The sequence below is a fragment of the Varroa jacobsoni genome, unplaced genomic scaffold (assembly GCF_002532875.2).
Source record: "Varroa jacobsoni isolate VJ856 unplaced genomic scaffold, vjacob_1.0 contig02429, whole genome shotgun sequence".
Classification (NCBI taxonomy): domain Eukaryota; kingdom Metazoa; phylum Arthropoda; class Arachnida; order Mesostigmata; family Varroidae; genus Varroa; species Varroa jacobsoni.
Genome location: NW_019214814.1, coordinates 37,964 through 53,223, shown reverse-complemented (window position 1 = coordinate 53,223; position 15,260 = coordinate 37,964). Strand labels below are relative to the sequence as shown.

The 15,260-nt window shown below is 40.4% G+C and overlaps 1 protein-coding gene across 8 annotated transcripts in view; it reads left to right on the top strand.

The window, feature by feature from the left end:
* Positions 1-1,720: 1,720 nt before the first annotated feature.
* Positions 1,721-15,260, top strand: part of LOC111272492 (uncharacterized) — a 39,002-nt gene continuing 25,462 nt past the window's right edge. For 2 of the 8 annotated variants that reach the window (XR_015315757.1, XM_022853978.2), the window contains exons 1-3: positions 1,721-1,937; positions 5,077-5,330; positions 6,010-6,121. The gene's annotated coding sequence lies outside the window, so the exon portion shown is untranslated. Of the gene's footprint in view, positions 1,938-2,511; positions 2,828-5,076; positions 5,648-6,009; positions 6,122-7,237; positions 7,515-15,260 lie in introns of those variants that run through there. The other 6 variants (XM_022853980.2, XR_002687544.2, XM_022853981.2 and 3 more) reach the window with 6 other exon arrangements.

The following is a 15,260-nucleotide window of genomic DNA, read 5'->3' as shown; positions in this document are numbered from 1 at the left end:
ATGTAAGTAAAATATAAATAAAATAATAAGCTAAATATGCTCTATTTTGATCGACGGCCTTGTTGTAACACCATAATCCCATCACTGTGGAACTTCTGTTGTTTATAAGCGAAAAATTGTAACAAGCGCTTTTAGATCTTTCTTAGTAAACTAAATTAACACCAGTGAGGGATTTCTGCAAATACAAGAACACATGCGAATATGAGAGGCGATATGGCTCTCGATTTTTGCCGGGTGGATAAATATGCATGTTGGTATTGCAATCGCACACACAATTTCCTTGTTCACTAATTTTAGTGGATTTCAATGGTTTGTTAATTGTTGACAGCGGATGCCCGAAATAATCGTTTCGCCAGAGAGCGGCAGCGCCGAATACATGAATCCTTTCCAGTTCCAACAAACACGCAATGAACTTCAGCGTCAGCCTGGACTTTGCCAAAAATTATCGGAGCTACATTTTCATTAGGTGGTACACTTCACATGCGATTGAATCCATGGCTTTATTCTATTGCACCTCAAAAAAGTTTTGCGAATCAAGATACGATCGAATTGATTATTTGGTATCGATTTGCGCAGCGCTCAAAAATTGAGCTATTTTTGCATCAAATGCTTTAAAAATGATGGATATTAACTTCCTTAGCGATATCTGAGTACTTATTTAACGGTACTTAGTCGACCACTATAAAAAGCATCTTTCTCATCGACGACTCGAGAACGAAAGCGACGAAACCACCTTTAGGCCGTTTTTTTAAGAGAACACAAGTGAAATTTTATTGGCCTGGGCAGTATTTGTCAGAGCGCATACATATCTCCATACATATACGGTATTTGATTTCTTATAGTTTCCCGTTCATGCAAGGGCCTCTAAAGCAGCAAGCACTGAAAAAATGCACGACAGAAAATTGGTTCCGATTGCAACAAGCAGTTACGATGAGGCGCTAAAAGACCGCTACAGACGAAATGTTTTCCGGTGCGGATTACGATTTTTCGTACCAATCTTCACGTTCTTCCTGCGGTTCGTTAAACCGAGTTCGGTGATCTCGACATCTGGCGCGAGACTAAATGCATCGCCGCCGTCATCACCTATGAGAGAAGTATTTGCTTGTTCTACATTGTTTGACAATGTAGTAGGTAATTTTGGGTTGCTTGTAGGTTGGAGCGTTAGGACAGCAAAGCTCCACGAACCACTAGGGGGTTGGTGTCGTGCACTAAGTCCACGTGTACAGAAAGAATAGCACGGTGGCAAACTAAGTTGAATTTAAAGTTGCCGCTATCGCCGCCGCACGAAAGCCGAGCCACGGCAGGCAAGACAAATCCCGTCGCTGGATTGTCTTCTTTCCAGTAGGGTGCCAACCGCCGAGGTTGTGCGGAGATTCTGGGCACACGGGTGCGCAGCGAACGCAGCAGCTTCCGCTGCGGCCTCGAGAATTTAAATCCCATACCCTGGGCAATTAGATGACGATTCATCGAGTGTGGCACTACCCTCTTTCGAATGTGATTACAGATCATGAAAATTTGGGATTCGTCCGACATTTCAACGGGAGGACAGTGGGAGGGGGAGGATATGAGTGTATTCACAGACAACATGAACAATCCGCCCAAGAGACAGGTTCATAGGCATATTGCCTACGAGCGGGCACGTCTGCTCCAGCCGAATCGGCGGCGGGTTAGCACAGCGCCACTATGTAAATCAAATACTTCGTGTCTGCCTGTTCAAAAACTTTCGTTTTCGAACATCGTCTGCTTCGACGTCTATATGATGTAGTTCAACGCCAGACAGCGCACTCGACGCTTCAAAGTGGAAAATACAATTATAAATCCGTACAGAAGCTAGCAAAGGTGTGAATAACTCTTTGAACTTGCCAGAATGCTTTGAATTCGCCTGAAAACGCGCCGTAATTACTCTACGCTTGGAGCCATAGCTTCCGGCATGTAATGTATGTGTCATGTAACGTATATAACGTCCGGTATATAACGCGCAAGTAGGTCCACTTACATATCGAGCAATTCTAATAGAATGGATAAAAAAATTCGTCGTTGAGTGCTGTGAAGTCACAATCAGAATGGCACTGACGACGAAGGGTTGCTTATCTACCTAAAAAAGGTGATCTTACCAAGGCGAAGGTATCCTAAATGGTGCTAAGGCACTTTAAACTGGGGCGATCAGAAGAGCTTGAAGTATACGCTAGAAGGAGTCCATGACTAAAGTTTATCGTTTATATGAAAATTCTGTGCCTAAATTTTGGATCGTATTAAACCCTAGTAGCATTAAAATACTGTCTTGCATAAGAACTGCACCGTGTCATTTTCAATATGGCGTGTAGTAGAAATGATACCTAATGCGAGAAAGATGGTGCCGAGCTGTCGTTGGAGCCGGCATAGATAGCAGCTTTACTGAATACAGATGCTAATGTATGTGAGCATCAATATAAGCGTAGTACGGTTGCCTATATAGGGGTGGTTCCCAACTATTAATACAAGGTCTGACTAATCCGCATAATATGTTGGCAGCTACCAAGGTGACACCATGTTTAGCCGACTAGTAGATCGTCTGGGCTACCGGGCAGAGATGTTGGAGCTGGCATTAATTTGAGCATCGCACGGCAAAGTGGCTGATGGTTCAGTGCGATGGTGCGAAGAGTGCAGACGAATCTGCGAAGCCCCCCTGGGAGCTGTTCAACCGCTGGGTGGGGGCTACTGAAAGCTAGGACCTTAGAAATAAACCGTACGACTCCTTGCCACGGGAAGATTTCACTAAGACCCCAAAGAGTCGTTTGAAACCTTTTTGCGGCCGCAAAAACAACGAGAAGCCGTTTCAGCAATCTAAGTAGGTATTAAACTGCCACCGCCGGATAAACTGGGGGTTGGGCCCTGAAATTCGGTGTGGTCCTAACTAACATACAAGAAACTCCGCAACCTGCTACTTTAGCTAACGTTGTTACATAAGGGGGTAGCCAGTTTCTAAACCAAATTTGTTTGAGTGTACTGCTATTCAAAACCGGGGAACCTGAAAGTTGTTTCATTTAGCAGATAATCCCATATGTGAACTTTCGCGTCCAAGTTATTTCGATGTTCGATATATTCTTTTTAAAGTTTGACCGTTATAAACGACTCGAAAGGATTGAAATTATGTTATCTTCAGCCGTCGATCATAATTACACTTTCGTCCAGAAATATCAATGGCGTCAAACTGCAGGGTATTCTGGTAGGCGATCAGTGGTTAGTAACTGTTGCTGTCGCAGAAGAACGAGATTTTTCTATTTCAAAAGCTGGTAGACGGATGGCATAGCTTCTGGAAAAATCAGGTACACCTTCTTCAGATCAGTCAACGCCAGTCAGCAGGGCTTGCTTATGGCAGATGAAATTTGCGTTAGTCCTGGCAAGGCAATGAATTTCGGTTTTATTTTTTCTTTACGAATGAGTGTCGCAGTCGTGAGCGCTGTTTTTGGCTCAAGTCAGTGCTGTCCTCGGGGTAAAATATTGCGCTTTTCGTGAACGAGCGGCTCGAGAAAGGCTGCCGTGAGATTTCCAGAAAGGTCTCAAGGCGCTCCAACGCGATCTCAAACCTTAGTCGTATTCTATGCAATGAGTTTGAAAACATTTCAACCACTTTATGAAAAATGAAATCCTAGATCACTTTTTTTTTAGATTAAGGGTGCCTTATTCGGAAAACTAGATTTTTTTTACCGGAGACAGTTTTTTTCCGGCGGCCATAGTGCTGGTCGATTGTTTGAAGAGACATCGTCTTACGGTATTGGGTACTGATATGCAGCAGGAAAATGTACTAAGGTTGATCTTGTCTGCTTTGACTACTGGCTGGCCATTGACGTATTACTCGGGATTTAGGAACGCATGGCATCCGTGATGCACGATAACGCGATCTCAACGAATTCGCATTTAAAAGTTTGAAATTTGGGTATTTGATGTACCGATCTGGCCAAGAACCATCAATATACATGTGCATATTCTATGTATTACATACTAGGTAGAAAATATCTCTTTGTTTGCACTCATGCACTATTACTGTGAGCTATTTATTGGCCGAAGCAAGGAAAAGTACTTTACGTTTTGAATGATACGAAATGACCAGTAAGTTGAAAAATGGGTTTCTAGATATTTCTATAGGAATCGATTGCTGGACATTTAATTAACGAAGCGATACGATGTCATCTACATTTAATGATTATGTATTCTATAGACATGGACCTAATCGGAACCATTCTGAAACAAGTCGCCTTATGGCTTTTGAAATTTATGCGAAAATACCTGTGTTTTTCGCCTTTGGGTTACCACATGCCCTGTATTAACTTGCAAAAATGATCACGTAGGAAGGAATTCTCCATACAGTGCATAAGGAAACAGTTAGAAATAAGAGGGTTCATTGCATTTTGCCATAAGTGGTAATATTGTCCATGCTAAGTAGCTTATTGGTGTATTTCTATATGGCATGCCCAAATATACCCCGAAATTAGCGATCCTGATTACTTAAACGACTTCGTGTTAGTTCATGCTGCGGCAAACGATGCGCAATGCCTTTAGCAGGTAGCACATAGCTAAACCCATGAAACTTGTTTCTAAAAGTTAGTTTGTGAAGGACGGAGAGCCGAAAATTTATTTTGACACGTTGCAGAACACCGCGTCAAAGCTTCATTCGGGGCGTAAAGATTTTCCTAAAGACGCACACGACAAGCGATAGTCGATTGTGTGGTAATAGCTGATTCCCTGCATGAGGCAGGCAGGCAGATAGAACTAAAATCGCTCGAAGTGTTATGTTTGAAAATTTGTAGATGGCTGGCAGAAATTTTGCGGAAGTTAAGGACATTCCTCATGAGTAAGCCATGACGATCTGATTGAAATGCGTAATATTTTTACATGACTCGCCACATGCTTTACAGTCAAGTTAACATGACCGTTTTATTGGCCTGCTCGTAAAAGTATATATACGACCGTCACAGGACCAGCTTGCTGGAGCACATACTGCAGGATATATGTTGCTTGACGAAGGCGGGTCCTATTTTATCTCATTATGATGCAACAGTTATTATATTTCTCTTTCATGTCTGTTATGCGTCCAAGGTCTGGGCATAGCTAAATCAAAGCCATCTTCACCTGGATGGAAAAGGATTCAAGGAACGCGCTTCCCTCGCCTACATCCTCTCTTCCTACCTCCCTCACTTTGGCAATTTTACTTTCTTGGAGTGACGCTTGTTTTTCTACGGGTCCGTACTATCGCAACACTCTCGCGCTGCCGAGAGCATCGTACCGCGTGCATAGCATTGCACGAGGACATCGTCGTAGAGTTAGTCAATGGGTCAATCAGAAATGGAACGGTCAGTCATAGGATAACGTTTGAATTCAAAAGCTAAAGTACTCAAAAAACTAACTGAAGCAGTGAAAAAGATTCGTGACCTCTTTAAGACTTATCACGTAAAATGAAAAGACCTATTTTGTGCCATATGCACGTAATCTGTTCATGTATGCCTCAAAAGGGATGCTGCGTAGGAAAGAAAATGAAAAATAATTTGTCGGCAAACAAAGTGTATGGTTTTCAAGATATGTAATTACTGTCAGACCTAATGTATACGTACAAAATAGACGGTAACAGCTATAAGAGGGAGCAGTCGAGCGCCATTTTGTTGCATACACGGTAAGGCTTTGTGTATTGGTTACTACTAAAGAAGTTCAGCTAGGAAATTGATTATTTGTATAATTTAATCTGTCTTCAAAGTTCAAAGACTGTTACTATTTGGAAAGGTCCGTCTTATTACGAAAAATGTTTTTTCTCCCGAATAAAAGTTATTTTCCGAGTTAACTGTGAACTGTATTATTAGATTCTATAGACTTAACAATACAGCTTATATATTTGGCGGTTCTCGTTTTTTCAGACGTTGCCTTCTCCTCTAGGTCTTTAGCGATATCATCTGCCTAAAGGGACTATGGCTTGTTGTAACTGAATCTTTCTTGAATAAGATTATATTGACAATATAACTTCGATTTGTCGGTTTTCAGCTCAGTAAATCTCGTTGGACAACAACTAGATAGGATCAAGATTAACGAAGACCCTCCGATCAGGGCCGTCGTGTAGCTTACAGGTTGACTGCTTCATAGGATCATAAGAAAGGTAGTTCACATTCAATAGAGAAAATGTACAAAGCTAACACTTTTCGCCTTAATTTCCGCTGCTGCAGGATCGATCATCGTTGCTATATTTGAACCAGATTGTCGTAAGTTATCAGAATTGAGTTTGATACGGTAACTGAATAAGGCAACACTGCCCAGAGATTATGACCTGCCGCATTGCAAATTAGACTCGAGAAGGCATCAGTTACGTGCTTCTCAAGTTAATGCTTCAAAAACTTGTTGAACAGGTCACAAACAAAATGACTTAAAACAGCGACAGACACGCTTTGCAAGAAGCAAGCTATTTTTTGAAGAAGGTGAGAACTTTATTACACAGCTGCGGTTGCGATCTTTGGTGCACCTACGATATATACACATAGATATAAGTTGACGTTGATTTGGTCAAAAGAGGGTGCAATGCACCACATAAAAATGAACCTTAATACGGTACTAGATTTACTGAAACAAGGCGGCGGGAGAATCATAGCCGGGTCCGAAGTTACCTTAGCTTCGATTGTAAAAAACATAATGGTATTGGTCAGCATCCAGCTTGCACGGAACATGTGCGAGATGTACTTAAACAAGTTCATAAGGCTCACGGGTGTTCCTAAATATAAGCAAGCGGATGCTTTACAAATAGAGTGCTCTTTGTTGAGTAACTACAACTACTCACTTAGTCTTAATGTTGTATAATGATGTAAAGTATGTTATTGCATATTTAAACATCTTGTCTATCTTGTTAACCATAGAGATGGATCAAATCCCTTGTTTACCTATTTTGGCCATTCATCAAAGTTTCATTAAAACCGTGTTATTTTTTTTTGTGTAAAAGAGCTCTTCATATTACCTCGATTGTCTGCGTCAACTATTTAAAATTCTCGAAGACTATTAACACGGTTCAATAAAAATTGGGGTAACAACGTGTTACTACTTAGTGACAGTAACGTTTTCGAAAGCAGTCGTGTTGCTCTTCTTTATCAACAGGAGCCGCGTAATATGTAACGTAAATACGTGCTTTCGTTACTAATATGTGACATTCGAAAGAGCCATAACTAAACAGTTGTAAATGTTCAATATAGCGCTGTGAATTAGCGTACATATTTCGCTTGTATTTCAGATAACTTGGCTCGTAATTAGCCGCTTTTATAGATAAAAAAATCGCTGAAGACATCCGAAATCTGGTGACCCAGGAACGACCCAGCATGTCCGAAAGGTCTTTGTTACTTTAATTAGGGAAAATTGGGCGTATGGTTTCTGAAATATTGTGTTTATATACAGTAATATCGTTGGTCCACAAGGTGATTTAGTGCCTCTGTAATACTGAGAACGTTCATCTGTTCATAAAACCGTAGATTCATTCTTCTAATCAGTGGAGTAAAATTTTCTGTAAAGGATTTAGGGCTCTGTGTGTGTTTTTTTATAGTGCCGTAGATCGTTTGCATGGCTCTGTCGTTGGTTCACATTTCTGAAAAAAGAAAACTTTATCAAAATTATTCAGTTATATTAAATCTAATTAATATTACGTAATTAGTCAGACAAACATAATGGTTTCAGGTGCCAGGTGTACTATATCTACATTATTATATAGTGCACGCTTCCGTCAAGCCATTGGGAGTCTTCGTATGAAAAATTTTGGCGCAGCCTAAATACTATTAATCTTCAATTGACCGTTTTGTTCTCTTCGTATGACTTGTATTGGGTCTCATAACGAGTTGTATGGTTTTATGTGACAATGCTCAATCAATTTCTTGAGGACAAGAACCAAGCGAGTGAGGTTGGCTGCGTTTCTAGGCAGCACTATTATATTCTAAACTTACTTTATACGAACAGTTTGTAAGCTAGCCCAGACGGGTCCAGACGTCCGCGACTACTTTTCTTTATGACGAGAACTGCGACATGCCATCCGCAAGATACTTATATGCGAATTACAAACTAAATTTATCGGTATCGTATGAAACTAGGCATAGGCCTTTTTTAAGCTTCAGATGTAAATGATTGTAAAATAATCGGAATCCATCTTATGCCGCGCCAATATATCTATTACACCAAAACGATAATTATAATGAAGCTGCGTTGTACGGATCTGCTATTGAACCTAAACCACAGAAAGGTGGCATTTTTTGGCATCTATCGAGATTCAGACAGAAACGTTGCAATTAGTTGTCGTTTCTGCGCTCCAGCAAGGCAATGTTTTTTTTTTTTTTTTTATAAATGTTTTGCCGTAGGCAACAGGTTGTTGTCCCTGACCAATCACATAACTAGACTCCTTGTGTGCTCACTCCTGGTATTGACTCCTCGCCTCCGAGATGCTCTCCTGATGAACGTCGTGTTACACGAATTGAGGATGAGGAGAAGGGCGTTAACTCTGTATGCAAACAACTCCTGGACGGCCGGCCGGCCGGTCGGTCGGTTAGCCAGACGAATACGTATTCTTCTTGATGTCGTAACAAAAACGTTCTTCTCCCTAAACATTATTGGCTGCGGCTTCAGCCAGCGCCTCGGGGCGAACTTACCGTAGTGTGTAGAGAGAAAGCGGAAGATCGAAAACTTAACTTGCAAAAATAAACACGCAGAGAGAAGCCACAGGCGTACCAGGAACGAGTAACAAACAAGCAGGACACTGACGACTTGAGCATCTGTGTAAAGAGCCAAAATGTACTGCTCGAAAATTCGGCGATATTTAATGCAAAATTGACTGGGCGGAAACGTAGCGGATTTCGCCGCTAAGAGACCGGGAATGTCTGCTTAATCCTTACTACTCGTCTGAGTATAAGAAAACAGGTACAGCGAGCTTACCAGCCAGGTGTCTCCTTCTCCTGTTTGCCACTAATTCATTATGCAATTTGTTGCGTTTCGGACTTCATCCTGGCGGTACAAGCACCATGGAATGGTATTATGCCAATGACAAAAGCGTCCAAAGAAGAAGCGATATCGATGCTCTAATATTTTTCTCAGAAGGTATTTCTAAGAAAAGATATTCTACTAGTATATATTGAAATTCGTGCAAGGACACGTTTTCCTCGGAACATAGTTTTGTTCAGTTGCTACATGGACAAACAGGGTTTTTGCCATTTTGGTACCGAACCTTTATAAATAAATGTATATAGGATTCTTTTCGATCGTCGAGGTCTACCGACTTGTAGTCAAAAATACCTCCTTTCACACATAAGCCTCGATGAAAGTATTTGACTGCCGATTTTTTACAAACATTTTTACTATGATATTAGCCTCTATAACTTTCCTACGGAACATGCATAAAAAATTCAGAAAATATACCATAGAACAGCCAATCTGAGAGAGACCTTCGTAGTCGGACAAACAATACCAACTAACGAGATGTGATTTGCATTACACATAGCCAAATACAAATATACAATTGTCAACTTCTGAAATTCCGGTATTCCGTTGCAATTATCTTATTGCGGTCATGTACTTTGCCTGATCCAGTTAGTCTATCAGTGACATTTACCCTACCGTAATTGTTCTGCTCCACGTGTCCTGTACTCCTATCGGAATGTCTTTGCAGTCCTGCTGTCATGCTACACTTATTAGCCTAATTCAATAATCGATTCCTGTTGTGCCTAATTCGTTAGCTCTATGTATTGTTGCATTCATCCCGTCTTTTAATGTCTTTCGAATTTCAATTAATTCCACCACTCGGGTATGTGTTCATTCAGCTGTGAAATATGGATCATATGGTATGGAATGGTTTAAAAGTAATTTGCCATTTTGCGAACCAACTAAAACAATGCAGCTCGACCTTATGGACGGCAAATTGCTTCCCGAGGAAGATTACTTGAAAGATAATGGACCGATATTTAACTTACACCTAGTAATTGATGCTAAAACTAGAAAAAGCCGGCGGCAAATAGCGACGACACAACCCAAGTTTGCAAGCCAAAAACTCTAAAAATACAAACTATACATTTCTAAGAAAAGACCGTTAATCAAGTCAGTCTGCGGCCGACTGAACAGACGTTGCGATCGATGGTATCGATAACGGACATATATAAAATACGTCTGATATATAGCATATTTTTTTTATCATAACTTAGTAGATGCATAATTAAATAACAATGCGACGAAGTAATAATTTATATATAAAGACGCCATTTAACTGATCAGTACCTTGAGTAATAATAGCAGCCGAGAATGCTGGGGTTATTGATATAGGCCTTAACGTACAGCCGCGTTACGCACTTATGTGCCTCAACGTATGTCTGTCCAACTCAGCTAGTTCTTGTCGATGCTTTATTCACTCGATGATTATAGATAGACACTCCTCTAGTATTTAGTATAACAAGATCATGCAGTAATCCCCAATGTTGCCGAGCCGTTGTTGTAGCTCTAAGACGTCTGCTCTATTTATTGAAATTGTAACTTCGCCCTCGGGTGCTGGAACCACCTTCGTTGAGGCACCTCAACATCTCCTGTAAAGTTGAGATATAGTAGTTTCTCTATCCCCAAATATAACATCACACATCTCAGCCTTGCAGCGTAGCCGGCTAGTTCGTCTATCCCCCCCCCTTCCCCTCATTTGCATGGCCGTCCAGGTACTACGATTTGCTCTCCCTTGCCTCTAACAAACACGGTGATGACGTTCGTATTTCTGCTATTTCTAATATCCTAATTGTTAGAAATTCGTTCAAAAAAATACTCAAAACGCACCTTCGCCCCGTTGTTCGATACGAACGATGGAGTGCTCATATCATACAGTCAAAAATATCACTTTTAGATATAGGTATATAGACTGAATTTATGGTCAGCTCGTCAAGATCTATTGATTACCACCAAGAAAAAACGACCTTAATTTAAGCTTCCATTTCATGAATAATTTCAAGGTTGACTCACTTTAGAGTCGACTCATCTACAGATTTTCCCCCAAGGCTTTAGTGTTTCTTATTTTTTTAATAATAGCAGGTAGTTACATATTCTACAATATATATATATATATATATATATATATATTGTTTTTTTTTTAGAAGCTTAAAAATAATACGTTTGCTCGAATTTTGGCGCTATCATGCGATCTATGTTTCTGGTAAGATTGAGTGAGAGTATATGTTGAGTGTTCTGACATTTTTCTCCAATGGAGCAACGAATGTGCATTAGGTTTTTTTGTATGAAAAATAAAATTAATCGCACAGACACTCTACACAGATGACACAGAATCCCTATGGAAACCTGATACTGAGTAAAGGTCAAGCAAATAAGAGGTTTCTTTCGAGAACAGCGGACGAAGACGTGATGCTCATCGCGATCTTCTTCGGAATCGCTCGCTGTGAGCTCATGCTGTCCGGCTCCACGGTCACCAACGAGTATTATCAAAAAGATCTCACCGCGGAAGACTGGGACTGAGCCACGGACCTAAGTCTTCCACTACGACAATCCGTCGCTTCACGCTTCACTAGGCGTACAGCAGTAGTTGCTAAAAAACTCGACGTGTGTGATGCATTAACACTTTACACCTGGTTCTTTCTCATTTAGAAAACTAAAGAAGGGCCTGGAAGGAAGCGTTTATACACGATAGAAAAACTGCTAACCGGGATAAGGGCAATCCCAACTATTGAATCTAAAGAGCATTTTAAAGAGCAAAAAAGGTAGCGGCGGTAAAAATGACTTTAAAAAATTAATTAACTAAATTCTGACGATTAAGTGAAAAATTATCAGTCAGAACAAAGAATTATAGCTGTTTCATTTTATATATCGATTCTGTTTCCGGGACGTCACTGAAGCTGAACGGTGTTTTATATATATTTTTTTTTATAATTAATTGTTACACATATTAAACTTGAATGAAGATATAATGAACGTTCAGGCATAATTTAGTTTCGTTACATATTACATTGAAGAAGAACTCAAATGGTTTGCTGGCACATTGTTTCTAAGGTGTTACTAAAGATTAGGCATGTTTTTCATCGTTTTTTCGGCCCTTTTTAAACAAATATTTAAAAAGCTATAATGAGTGTGGCTAAAGAACTTTGAATTTTTAACTAAACTAAACTCTCTGGATTTTTTCATGAAAAGCAATTCCACATTAGCTAACTTTAACTAGTAACTCAGTTGACATTTATGAGAGACTTGTTTATACTTGTTAAGCCAAAACAACTTTCACGCTGCTCGTATGTAAGCATGCGTGACGCTGGGGGCCACTTTGCTGTTTGCAGACGATAATGCAGCCCTGTTCTGAAAAACGAAATTAAAACGAATACGCTGTGGTCGATTTACTAACAGCCAAATAAACATTACGCTCTATCTAAATAGCAAATTTTTCCTTCTAGAGAGAAAAGTATTCGTCCAACTGGCTCCATCTTGCGTTAGCCTGAGATTTCAGCGACTAATAAATAATCAGCCCAGTCCGACCACTTCAGAAGATCGTCCTAGGTCCGACAAACAGACAGACATAGACTTTAGCAGCATAAATTATATAGAAAACTATCTAATTTATTTAATGCGCCTTTGTTCAGCAGTCTGCTACAGCATTAGTTCACTTTTTGAGTTCGTAAGTCTATGTTATTTTCTTCGGATGGCTCGCTGCTATGCTTGAGATGAATGGCATACACAGTCATAGAAACCGTCGACTAATCAGTAGTTCGTAGAGCTCTTCCTGAACGGTCCCATGTGAAGTTTCTGCTTCTTGAGCTTGTCTCCCTTGGGAGCCGACTGCGCTGTCTATTGGGACCCAGTTCAACAGGCGTCGACTGGAACATATGGCACGCCAGGAATCAACCGGTGAGGCAGGACTAGATTTGTTTTCTAACGAACGCGAACGCGCCATGTTGCCGAGCTCGCCCCGTTCTGAGGAAGGTGTCACGTGTTCTAGTGTGATAACGGCATGATATCCTCAATAAAGCATGGCGGCTAACGGGCTCTGAGGAGTCGAAAACTTTCCAGCAGTTGCTTGAAAATAAAGCATACGATCCAGAGTGAAGCGATTTGTGTCTCCGCTGAGCTTCTGGGCTGAGGGTCACACACTGCTACTACATTAATATTGCGAGCAGCCAGGATATGAATACGAAATTCCCACAAGACTTCTAAAAATGACGCATAAACCAGGTATCGGTTGTTTAGACGAGTGGCAACAATGATCTGTAGGAAGTACTCAAACGATCTGGTACACCGAAAAAACAAATATCAGAAGCAAATCGTCGAAACGATAGGAGATCGCACGAAGTGAACAATAAAGACTTTTTTTTTTTGTATGAATGTCGAAAGGCATAAACATGGAAACACGATGACCGAAATTTCAGTCAGTTCTGCACGAGCAGTTTTGTAGAAATAGGTGAAACGATACTAGATAAACAATACGAATGAATATGAATGAAGGCAGCAGACGAATTTAGAAGGTGTAGCGACGTTTCAAGAGCAACGAGCGAACGGCGTCGTGAGTTAAAGTAGGTGACCGGTTACTTTGAAGGATGCGGGACGGACGTACGGTTGTAAAGCATTAACGCTATAGAAGCAAGTTCTTTACAACGATGACATCGACATCGTCGCATCTGGATAAGGACAGGAATGTGACGCGGAGAAACCTATCAGTCAACTATAATATACAAACCTTTAATAAAACCAGACTTAAGCGAACGGTGAACAAATGCGTATATATTTATTTATACACATACTCGATTTGAGTAGTGGACAATTTTATAATGTACCAATAGAAACGTATGTATAATCGACAAAACGTAGATGGATATGAGATACTAAAAATGACTGAGTGCACATATGAATTATTGCTTATATGAGTGAAGGATCGAGGTATAGACGGTCCGTGCTTGAATTCGCTGGCTGTGTGAAGCTGCCAGTCATCATGTCAACTTTTAAAGTGTTGTAGTCAGCAAAGATGACATGTGAAGTATGCATTCCAGCTTACTTTGTAGATGACATAATAGAAACCTCAATGACTGCATGCGCTGCAATAAAATGTTCGCCCAACAGAATAAAGTACTATCTCATTTTCGAGACAACGTCTTCATTGTCAGCTAATTTATCTGGGCGCCAGTAGTCTCGATTTTGATCGCATATACGAGCGGAATCCAATACAGCCTAAGTTTTCACCGATTTACGCGCTTATATATCAAATTGCGATGTAGCGCGTTTGGTTACGCTGCCAAGCATCGATGAAATTAGATGAATAGAAAAATAGTAGAATTCATCGTTTAAATATCTTCGGTTTACGTTCTTACCGCTACATTTTTACCTGAATTATAGTTACCGAAAATTAGGAAATCGAGCTATTTTACATAATGGAACCTTTAATCTCGTATTGTTTCTACCTACTGGATATTGTACACGCCTGCTTTTTATCTCTTCAGAGAAAAGACACACGAACAAGTTGAACATTTTGTAGTCATTTTAAAATCCTTTACTTTATTAAGCCCCTGGTCGACTTCATGAACGTGTGCTCAGCTTTTCAAAAACCTCGTCGGTATGTCATGGACTAATTATAGTCTCCAATGATTTACCTCGACTAAGAAAAAAGGTGTCCACAGAACCCCCAGCCCACCCGAAAAATGCTCGATTGCGAGATGTTTGGAAACGTTCGAGTTCTCAGGCTTTTTTGAATAAACGGCATGATTTCAGTAACAACGACAACAACATGACCGTTCTTAGCATTGTTAATATACATGCATTGCTATAATTTCATAATAATAATTTCAATAGCACCATCAACAGAAGATCTCTGAAATTCAGTTTAGGTTTCTAAGTGATTATTGCTACTTTTTGAAATTGTTCCTATTTGTAACTCTTGGTTACGAGCTTTGTTCACACTTCATTCTATAACATTCGGTCGTCTTCCTTTGGAAGACTTCTGATTTTTCCGTTACAATATCCTGACGAACGTTGACATCTGAACTGTAAACAAACTGTTTATTGAAGGTTTGTCAATTGCTTCTGGTTGAGAGCGGTCAGCCAACAAGGCACGGCGGGTTTTTCCGTTAGAGAACTCAATAAACAAGACAAGCTCGTACGATTTTGGAGCGCAACGCTATCCCACAGGGGTTAGACAGGACTAAGAGCACCAGGGGTTCTTGAAAAACGAAGGTAAAAGAGATGTGAAAATTGTACAGTGTGGATCTAACGTTTTTTTCTCCCCCCCAACGGTCCTCGTTGGAAGCTTTTGTTGTAGGATCTTTTTT